We start from the raw sequence: 11,222 nt of genomic DNA, 5'->3' as shown, positions 1-11,222 counted from the left end.
CCGAGTGGTAAGCCAGCCTTCCACTCGGAGGTTTAGCTGCAGCCGCGTGCTCGCCTAAGTTATAAAAATCCTACCGAGTGAAGTGCAACCCTCTCACTCGGGGGCTTAGCTGCAGTCCAAGCACTCGCCTAAGTTGTGAAAATCCTACCGAGTGGAGAGCAACCCTCTCACTCGGGGGCTTAGCTGCAGCCCTGTGCTCGCCTAAGTTACAAAAATCCTATCGAGTGAAGAGCAACCCTCTCACTCGGGGGCTTAGCTGCAGCCCAGTGCTCGTCTAAGTGGACTAAAGAATAAGTCGATTGCAGCACAAGCACCTTGCTTTGAACCTGCAAAAGACATTCCGAGCCGAAGGCAATCGTATTCAAGCACCAAATCCAAGTTTGAATCGACATCTAAAGAAACCGAAAGTGCTCAGGCGTCAAGCCTGTTAAGGTTTGTCGGTTACAATTTATCTCGGCATACCGAGGCAAATTTAAAGCGTCGAGCCAGAAGAAGTTTTTTACCCCTCCTGTGGAGGGCTGGAAGGTGCAACAAATTCATCAAGGTCAATCCCGTCGGCGATCCGAGTGGCAGCTGCAAGGAAAGTTTCCATAAAGGATCTGAAGTCGTGCTTCTTGGTATTGGCCACCCGAAGGGCCGCCAGCTTCTCTTCTCGCGCATCTTTGCAGTGGACTCCGGCCAGACACAGAGCGACATCTGCACCACACCGAGCCGAGGACTTCTTCCACTCCTGCACTCGACCAGGGATCGTGTTCAAGCGGGCCATCAGCGACTCAAGGTCATTCTGAAGTGTCTCCTCAGGCCAGAGCGTCGAGTCGATGCGAGATGTGGCGGCCTTCAGCCTTGCGAGATAGTCCACGACAGCTGCAACACGAGACTCCAGTCGGAAAACATCCATGGCAACTTCGTCGTTCACCGGAGAATTGACGGGGTCAAGGTTTGGCTCCAGTCGGCTGGTTTCTTCTTCAAAGTTTTGACAAAATTCTGCAAGGGTGATCACTAAGTCAAGGAGATAGTCGAATGGAAAAAGCCACAATTGGAAATATTTGCCAAACATGGAGGTCTACCTTCAAGCATAAGGAACAACTTTTTGGCAAGGCCACTCAGGAAGGCCTCCAGTTCAGTTTTCTTCTCAGTCAATTTGCTGACTTGGTCGGTCAGGGCAGCTTTGTCAGTTTTCAGTCGACTGACCTCCTTGTTGGCAATCCCAAGAGCAGCTTTCAGATTGGTATTGTCTTGTTCGAGCTTGGTAACTGAAGCTAACTTCTCGTCAGCAAGCTTGATCTTCTCAGCTAGCTCAAGGTCTTTCTTCTGCTGGGCCTCCCTTACCTTACCTGCAAGTTACAGCAAGATCAGATGCTGAAACAAGCAAGGGGAAAAGCAGTCGTCAGGGTCTCACCAAACATACCTTCGGTCTCCTCTTTTGCCTTTGTCAGCTTCTCCTGAACCAGCTTCAAGCTCAGCTCGACTTGAGTATGTTTTTGTTCCAGCTCTGAGTAGCGAGCCACAAGATCACAGGAGTTCTGTGAAGAACCAATCGACTAAATGTCAAATATAATTCACTTCCGAGTGAAAAAGGGATAAACACACGTTTCTAAGACTACAGCCAAATACAGGCATTCGACCGTAGTCTCGGGGACTACACCCAGTGGGTGCACTCAGCGTGCCCCCACTAATCCTGTTGAAGACAAAGTCGACCAGTCGACCTCAAAAAAAAAAAAGTGTGCGAGATGCATTCTCTAAGACTGTGATCAACTGCAAGCAGTCGACCACAGTCTCGGGGACTACACCCAGTGGGTGCACTCAGCGTGCCCCCACCGGTTTGTGAAATCCAGTCGACCAGTCGACTGACAGAAAGATTGACATTATAAAGCCTAAGGCCGACTGCCAGCAGTCGACCTTAGCCTTGGGGACTACACCCAGTGGGTGCACTCAGCGCGCCCCCACCGGTTTGTGAAATCCAGTCGACCAGTCGACTGACGGAAAGATTGACATCATAAAGCCTAAGACCGACTGCCAGCAGTCGGCCTTAGCCTCGGGGACTACACCCAGCGGGTGCACTCAGCGTGCCCCCGCTAACACGGAGTTTATTCGACACACCCAGTGGGTGACTAATATAAATTCCGGAAAAGAAAAGTTTTTGGTAGCATATCCAACAGAACAAACAGCGGTCGACTGACCTGGACATTGCTTTGGAGGGCAGAACTGGCGTCATAAGCTGCCTGGCTCGCGTCCCGGATAGTCTTCAGCTGCTCCATCATGAGTCCCGCCTGGCGTATTGCCTCCTTCGCTGCGCCAGCTTGGTCCTCTGGGACGTGGTGCGTCGTAAAGAGGGAGGGCTGCTGAGCACTCGTCAGTGGATTTGCGAAGGACACCGTGTGTCGAGTGGTGTTCCCTTCCTCCACAGTCAGAATCTCAGGCGCCGTCACATCCTGAGGTACCTTACTGGCGGACGCTTTCCGACTACTCCTGCGTGTCAGTGGTTGTTCATCCTCGTCGTCGTCTGGGAGATTGATAACAGTGTTGGGTGGAGCTGCGGAGAAGGATCAGGATCAGAGGTGGCGAGTCAGTCGACTAAGAACGGTGTTGAGAACACAGTACCTGGATTCGAAGTTGCTGCATCCTCCATCTCGTGGTCATCAGCCCGAGCCGAGGTCTCAGAAGTAGCAGCACTGCAACTCCAAAGGATCAGTCGGCTAACTTCAGCGTCGACCAGAGATAAAGTTCGCACAGAATAAGAAAATATGAGCAGCACAATTACCCTGATATGGTGGGGATGGACACCTTCATCTTCGGCAGGAGCTTGGTCGGCTTTGGCGGAGCCCCCCTAGGCTGCTTCGGCGCCTTTTCAGTCGGCGCTGGAGAAGTGGTCCTAGAGCGCTTGGTCGACTGCGTCGCAACCTCCTTGCCACGTTCAGTCGAAGGGTTGTGGACGAGCTTCGACCGCCTTTCCGAGCGCGGTGGCACGACCTCCTCCTCTTCCTCCTCGTCTTCGGTGTCATCATCATCGCCGTCGTCATCATCATCGTCGTCGTCGTTCCCTGCAACGTCCGAGTCCCATTCCTCCTCGTCCTGGCTCTCGCCCCCACTCGCCTCACCCTCCTCAGTCGGAGTTTGTGCCCCATTGGGCATCGAGTACAGCTCGGTGAGGGCCTAGCAGATATCAAGACAATGATCAGTCGACCAGTCGGCAGAGTAAACAGAGATGAATGCGACAAGAATGCAGTGGAGAGCAGGGCAAGTGTACCTTATTTGGATCACTGTTGTGGTCGAGTGGAGGAATCCTTCTGGCTCCGCGTGGGTTGTCCTTGTTTCCGGTGACGGCTACCATCCATCTTTCCAGAGTGACATCGTCGACTGCTTCTGGATGGACTCTAGTCTCGTCTTCGGTCCCACAGTACAACCACATGCAGTGGCTCCGGAACTGGAGAGGCTGGATGCGGCGCCTGAGGAAAACCTCCAGGAGGTCCATGCCCGTCACTCCCTCCCGAACCAACTGCACCACGCGCTCCATCAACATCTTCACGTCAGCTTTCTCCTCCGGAATCAGCTTCAGAGGGGAAGGCTTGCTCACTCGGTCCATGGTGAACGGAGGGAGTCCACCCGACTGCCCTGGCGTCGACTGGACCTGGCAGTAGAACCAAGTCGACTGCCAGCCTCTGACGGACTCGGGAAAGGTCATGGGCGGGAAGGTGCTCTTATTCCTCACCTGAATCCCCAGGCCTCCGCACATTTGGACGACTCGGGTTTTCTCATCACCTGGGCTCGCCTTCTTCACGGTCTGAGATCGACACGTGAATATATGTTTGAACAAACCCCAGTGCGGTCGACAGCCCAAGAAACCCTCACACATGGACACGAACGCGGCAAGATAGGCAATGGAGTTTGGGGTAAAGTGGTGGAGCTGCGCTCCGAAGAAGTTCAAAAAGCCACGAAAGAAAACACTCGGCGGCAAGGAAAACCCGCGATCAACATGGGTGGCCAAAAGCACACACTCACCCTCTTCTGGCTGGGGCTGCCACTCCTTCCCCGGAAGCCTCGCAGCTCCGTGGGGGATCAAGCCCTCGTTGGCCATGTCGAGAATGTCATTCTCAGTGATGGTCGACTGGATCCAATCTCCTTGGACCCAGCCTTTCGGCAGGCGGGATCTGGACGAGGACCCTCCGCGGCTGGTGGATCTCCCCTTCGCCTTCTCCGACGCTGACGCCTTCTTTGCACGCTCCAGCGCCGCCGTCTTCTCCTTGGCCATGGTCGCCGGCGAGATGCGCGAAGGGAAGTGGTGCGGGGGCGAGAGCGAGCACGCTGAGCAGGGAGGAAGGAAGCAGAGAGAGGGGGAGAATGCTAAGGCGCAGCACAGAAATCCTCGCCGGGCACATTTATAAGGTCCCTTCCGAGTGGTTGACAGGTGGGCCCGGTCGATCTAATCATATTTGGAACAGTTATGCAGACGGGATACGTGGCGAAAAAGGCGGCGCGGAGATCGAGGCGTCCATGCCCCGTCCCATTCGAACGCCGCGGTCCGCCCCGCTTCGCGCGCGCCCCAAAATTTCGCATCCCGCGGAATCCGCGAGCAACAAATCAGTCTGTCAGGCGCGGTGTTTCCGGCGATCCGTCGCTCGGAGATCGTCGAAGCCTGAAAGATCACTCGACGCAAAAACAGAATGGATCAAGTCGACTGAAGGCAATTTGTTTCCTGTCGACAAAGGGATTCTTTGGTCCAGAACAGCGCACAACCGGAGCACAAAGATTAATCGGAAACGACATCAACTCCTTCTTCACTCGAAGCCTCAATCCATTCGGGGGCTAATGATGGGGTTATGTACCTAGGGTAGGGTCATGGACCTCATCCAAGTAACTTACCCCAGGACATCCTTAGAAGAGGTCGCCTTCCAGTCGACCAACGAGGATTCACTCGACTGGCCTGAAAGACTCGACCACGAAGACTCACTCGACCACCAGGAGGTCAAGAGGCACTCTGCACTGCAACGGCCTGTAATCAAGTAGACTTTATGATAGTAAAGGCCTTTATGTGGGGCGTTACCAGTAATGCCCCAGACTTAACTCATCTTAAACCCTCTCCTACGTGGGCTGGCTGGGGTCCTGGCGCACTCTATATAAGCCACCCCCCTCCACAGGCAGAAGGGTTCGGCACCTTGTAATTCATACATTCATAATCCACTCGACCGCCTCCGGGCTCCGAGACGTAGGGCTGTTACTTCTTCCGAGAAGGGCCTGAACTCGTACATCCTTTGTGCTTACAACCTCTCCATAGCTAGGACCTTGCCTCTCCATACCTACCCCCACTCTACTGTCAGGCTTAGAACCACGACACGATGGTCTTTTCCTACAAATCTATCGCCCTAGGAGCATCCGCGTAGTACATTGTTTTCAATGGCTTGTAGATTTTTGCAATAAGTATATGAGTTATTTATGACTACTAATGAGTCCATGGATTATACGCACTCTCACCCTTCCACCATTGCTAGCCTCTCTTGTGCCGCACAACTTTCGCCGGTACCATACACCCACCATAATCCACCCTCAAAGCAGCCACCATACCTACCTATTATGGCATTTCCATAGCCATTCCGAGATATATTGACATGCAACTTTCCACCATTCCGTTTATTATGACACGCATCATCATTGTCATATTGCTCTTTGCATGATCATGTAGTTGACATCGTATTTGTGGCAAGGCCACCTCATAATTTTTCATACATGTCACTCTTGAATCGTTGCATTTCCCGGTACACCGCCGGAGGCATCTATATAGAGTCATATCTTGTTCTAAGTATCGAGTTGTAATCTTGAGTTTAAATAAATAGAAGTGTGATGATCTTCATTATTAGAGCATTGTCCCAGCGAGGAAAGGATGATGAAGACTATGATTCCCCCACAAGTCGGGATGAGACTTCGGACTTTATAAAAATAAAAGAGGCCAAATAAGCCCATGAAAAAAGAGTCCAAAGAAGCCCAACAAAAAGAAAAAAAGAAAAAAAAGAAAGAAAGAAAAAAAAGAGAAAGAAAAAACAATAAGAGAAAGAGAGAGAAGGGACAATGCTACTATCTCTTTTTCCACACTTGTGCTTCAAAATAGCACCATGGTCTTCATGATAGAGAGTCTCTTATGCTGTCACTTTCATATACTATTGGGAATTTTTCATTATAGAACTTGGCTTGTATATAACAATGATGGGCTTCCTCAAAATGCCCTAGGTCTTCGTGAACAAGCAAGTTGGATGCATACCCGCTTAGTTTCTTTTGTTGAGCTTTCATACATTTATAGCTCTGGTGCATCTGTTAAATGGCAATCCCTGCTCACTCACATTGATATCTATTAATGGGCATCTCCATAGCCCGTTGATACGCCTAGTTGATGTGAGACTATCTTCTCCTTTTTTGTCTTCTCCACAACCACCCTTCTATTCCACATATAGTTCTATGTCCATGGCTCACGCTCATGTATTGCGTGAAAAATTGAAAAACTTTGAGATTACTAAAGTATGAAACAATTGCTTGGCTTGTCATCGGGGTTGTGCATGATTAAATACTTTGTGTGATGAAGATAGAGCAAAAGCCAGACTATATGATTTTGTAGGGATAACTTTCTTTAGCCATGTTATTTTGAGAAGACATGATTGCTTTATTAGTATGCTTGAAGTATTACTATTTCTTATGTCAATATGAACTTTTATTTTGAATTATTTGGATCTGAACATTCATGCCACAATAAAGAGAAATACATTGAGAATTATGTTAGGTAGCATTCCACATCAAAAATTCTGTTTTTATCATTTACCTACTCGAGGACGATAATGAATTAAGCTTGATGATGCTTGATACGTCTCCAACGTATCTATAATTTTTGATTGTTCCATGCTATTATATTACTTGTTTTGGATGTTTATGGGCTTTACTTTACACTTTTATATCATTTTTGGGACTAACCTACTAACCGGAGGCCCAGCCCGTATTGCTGTTTTTTGCCTATTTCAGTGTGTCCAAGAAAAGGAATATCAAATGGAGTCCAAATGGAATGAAACCTTCGGGAGCATGATTTTTGGAACAAACGTGATCCAGAGGACTTGGAGTGCAAGTCAAGAAACAATCGAGGAAGCCACGAGGGTGGAGGGCACACGCCGCACCTACTGGGCACGCCCCCTATCTCATGGGCCCCTCGGGCGTCCACCGATGTACTTCTTCCTCCTATATATACCCATGTACCCCGAAACCATCAGGGGAGCCACCGAAAAACTATTTCCGCCATCGTAACCTTCTGTATCCGCGAGATCCCATCTTGGAGCCGTCGTCGGCACTCTGCCGGAGGGGGAATCCACCGCGGAGGGCCTCTACATCAACTCCAAGGCCTCTCCGATGAGTTGTGAGCAGTTTACCACAGACCTTTGGGTCCATAGTTATTAGCTAGATGCCTTCTTCTCTCTCTTTGAATATCAATACAATGTTCTCCTTCCTCTTCTTGGAGATCTATTCGATGTAACTCTTTTTGCGATGTGTTTGTCAAGATCTGATTAATTGTTGGTTTATGATCCAGTTTATCTATGAGAAATATTTGATTCTCCTCTGAATTCTTTTATGTATGATTGAGTTATCTTTGCAAGTCTCTTCGAACTATCGGTTTGGTTTGGCCTACTAGATTGATGTTCCTTGCCATGGGAGAATTGCTTAGCTTTGGGTTCAATCTTGCGGTGTCCTTTCCTATTGGTAGCAGGGACAGCAAGGCACGTATTGTATTGTTGCCATCAAGGATAAAAAGATGGGGTTTATATCATATTGCATGATTTTATCCCTCTACATCATGTCATCTTTCTTAAAGCGTTACTCTGTTCTTATGAACTTAATAATCTAGATGCATGCTGGATAGCGGTTGATGTGTGGAGTAATAGTAGTAGATGCAGGCAGGAGTCGGTCTACTTGTCACGGACGTGATGCCTATATACATGATCATGCCTAGATAATCTCATAATTATTCGATTTTCTATCAATTGCTCGACAATAATTTGTTCACCCACCGTAATACTTATGCTATCCTGAGAGAAGCCTCTAGTGAAACCTATGGCCCCCGAGTCTATCTTTTATCATATAAGCTTTCAATATACTTTTATTTGCATCTTTACTTTTCCAATCTATATCATAAAATAACAAAAATATATTTATCTTATCATATTATCTCTATCAGATCTCACTTTCACAAGTGGCCGTGAAGGGATTGACAACCCCTTTATCGCGTTGGTTGCGAGTTCTTTGTTTGTTTGTGTAGGTGGGTGGGAATTGTGAGGAGCCTCCTAATGGATTGATGCCTTGGTTCTCAAAAACTGAGGGAAATACTTACGCTACTGTGCTACATCACCCTTTCCTCTTCAAGGAAAACCAATGCAAGCTCAACACATAGCAGCCATCTGTTTAGTTTCTTTATTGTATATGTGAATCATGCAGTGCCACCTTGTTTAGCCAGGCATCATGTATGTGAATTTTGCAATGCCATGCTGGTTAGCCTGTCATCTTATATGTGAATTATATCATGCCATAATTTTTTTATTACGTATTAGATTTGTCAACAATTTTAGTAAATTCAATTACTCTTCCTATGCATCAGCCATTCGACACGGTCATGGAAAAATCTGGAGTGGAAACAAGGTATTCAGAGCAGACAATGCTATCTGACGAAGCGCATGTCTTACTGGTTATGGATAGCTCCTCAAAGGAAGATTCAAAGACAGATGATCAGTCCTATCCCCCCCCGAGGTGCATGCTCTAACTTGGCAGTGTTATGTTGCTCATATCGTTCATATGGTGTCTTGCATTGCTATGTCATTTCCTTAGTTTAGACATGCTTTGTGTGAATGCCACCTGTTTAGTGTCTAATTACCATATATGTTAATTATGCAATGACATCTTGTTGCAAGACATTATATACGTGAATTATGCAATGCTATCTTGTTGCAAGGCATTATATATGTGAATTATGCAATGCCATGTTGTTTAGCCAAGCGTCATATATGTGAATTATACCATGCCGTCTTTTTTGTATTTCTCGTTGAATTTGTCAACAATGTTTGTATATTCAACTACTCTTCCTGTGCATCAGCCATTTGAATTGGTGATGGAGAAATCTGGAGTGAAAACAAGATCTTCAGAGCAGACTATGCTACCCGCTGAAGCAGATATCTTGCTGGTTACAGATAGCTCCCCATAGGAGGATTCAGAGGCAAATGACCAGTCCTATATTACCCCCCTAAGGTGTATGCTCAAACTTGGCAGGGTTATATTACTCATATCATGCATATGTTGTATTGCAATGCTTAGTTTTTACATCATATACACAATATTGAATGCCATCTCCTTAGTTGACACATCATATATGCGATTGCCCTCTGCTCACTTTCTTAGTATATAAATCATATATTTGAATTATATCATGCCATGATGTTTACATAGACAGCATATATCTAAATTATGGCATGCCAACCCATTTTCTAAAGACATAATATAATTATATCATCTCATCATGTTTACATAGTCATCATGTTTTGAATTATGTCATTCCATCCGTGAATTATATCATGCCATCATGTTTCCATCAACGGCATGTTTGTGAATTACGATATGCCAACCACTTTAATAGACACATTGTATAGTTATACAATGTCATCCTATTTACATAGTCATCATATTTTGAAGTATGCCATTCTATCATTTTTAGTTAGCTAGCATACGTGTGAAATTGTTTCATGCTATCCTGTTTAATTAGCCATCATATATGTGAAATTAGGTCATGCTATTCTGTTTGGTTAGACTACACAAATGTGAATTATTCCATGCCATGTTTTCTTCCCTACTATCCATTGCACCTGTCTATCTTACAATGTATGTACATTCAATTACTTTTCTTGTTTATCAACCATTTGAATTGGAGGGGGTGATGGCATTATCTGTGGGAGTAAAAACACGGTCATCAGAAAAGATCGTGCTACTAGTTGATGCAGATGGAACCATGGTTGTACTTGCCCAAGAACCAGCCCCACCACACATAACCCAGACTCAAGCAGATTGTACCCCTACCAAGTTGGCCAGAGAACTAGCTACACCCCTTCTAACCCCAACCCCAGCAGATAGTAACCCAGTTCCAGTTGACACAACATAGTCTCCACCATAGAGCACCCTAACACGAGCAGTTAGTAAGGCAACTTGAGTGCCGAAAGCACAAGGACCACCACTCCAAACTCCAAGTCAACGCTTAAAGCAAAATAAGAATTGTTCTCAGGTCAGGTTCCGTAGCTATGGTTCATACTCCTTTGCTCTTGCATCACCGTATTAACTCATACCAACTAATTTCAAATTTGAAGGATGCAATTGAAACTCCAATGGCGCAACAGGTATGTTTTAAATCTATTTCAATAACGTGTTTGCTTTTGTAATTTGCTCTATCTTGATTTCAGTTTCAATTGAATAAACAGTTATGTTCTCATGCCATGCACATTACAAGTGTTGTTATTGTTGTGTAGATTCCCACACTTATATTCTGTCTATGCTGCTTTGTCTTAAATAGATATGATTTGAACTATCTCTATCTTGATTTGGGAACATAAACTAGAATGATATAGTTCATACAGTCACCATACTACATAAACATATGTTTGTTTCATGTTGTTATCCTGTACACCTTACACTGAACTAGTTTACCAAAATGAGTTTCATATACAACATGGTAGACCTGTGATGTGCCTGTTTGTTTCTCTTTAGAATGCGGATAAAATATTGAAGAAGAGTACCCCATTATGCAATGGTAAAGGAAGTAATCAGATAAGGTTCAAGATAGTGAGACATCCTTGTTGGTCTCTAAGAAAGCTGATAAAAATATATTGAAGATAAAGACTATATTGAAGACACTGAGACAACACCAAAGTCCTTTATTGATGTAGTGTTCGAGTTACTGGCTACTACTGTTGGCACTAGCTCTTCGAACTCGCTGCCTAAATCAGTTTGGCTTCTTGACTCTCAACTTCAAGTTGAAAGACATCGATCATATGTTATGCGATAGGAAGTCGAAGGACTGAATTTAGATACATACTTTCTGGTGCAACAGCAAGTGCTGGAGGATTTAAGAGCCAAACAAGAGAAAGTTAATAAGCTTGCTAAGCATCTTGCCAGCATTATAGGTACCCAGGATATTGTTCCTTGAGCTCTTCTGAACTTGTTTC

The sequence above is a fragment of the Triticum dicoccoides genome, chromosome 7B (assembly GCF_002162155.2).
Source record: "Triticum dicoccoides isolate Atlit2015 ecotype Zavitan chromosome 7B, WEW_v2.0, whole genome shotgun sequence".
NCBI classification, from domain to species: Eukaryota; Viridiplantae; Streptophyta; class Magnoliopsida; order Poales; family Poaceae; genus Triticum; species Triticum dicoccoides.
Note: the sequence above shows the minus strand (reverse complement) of the source record.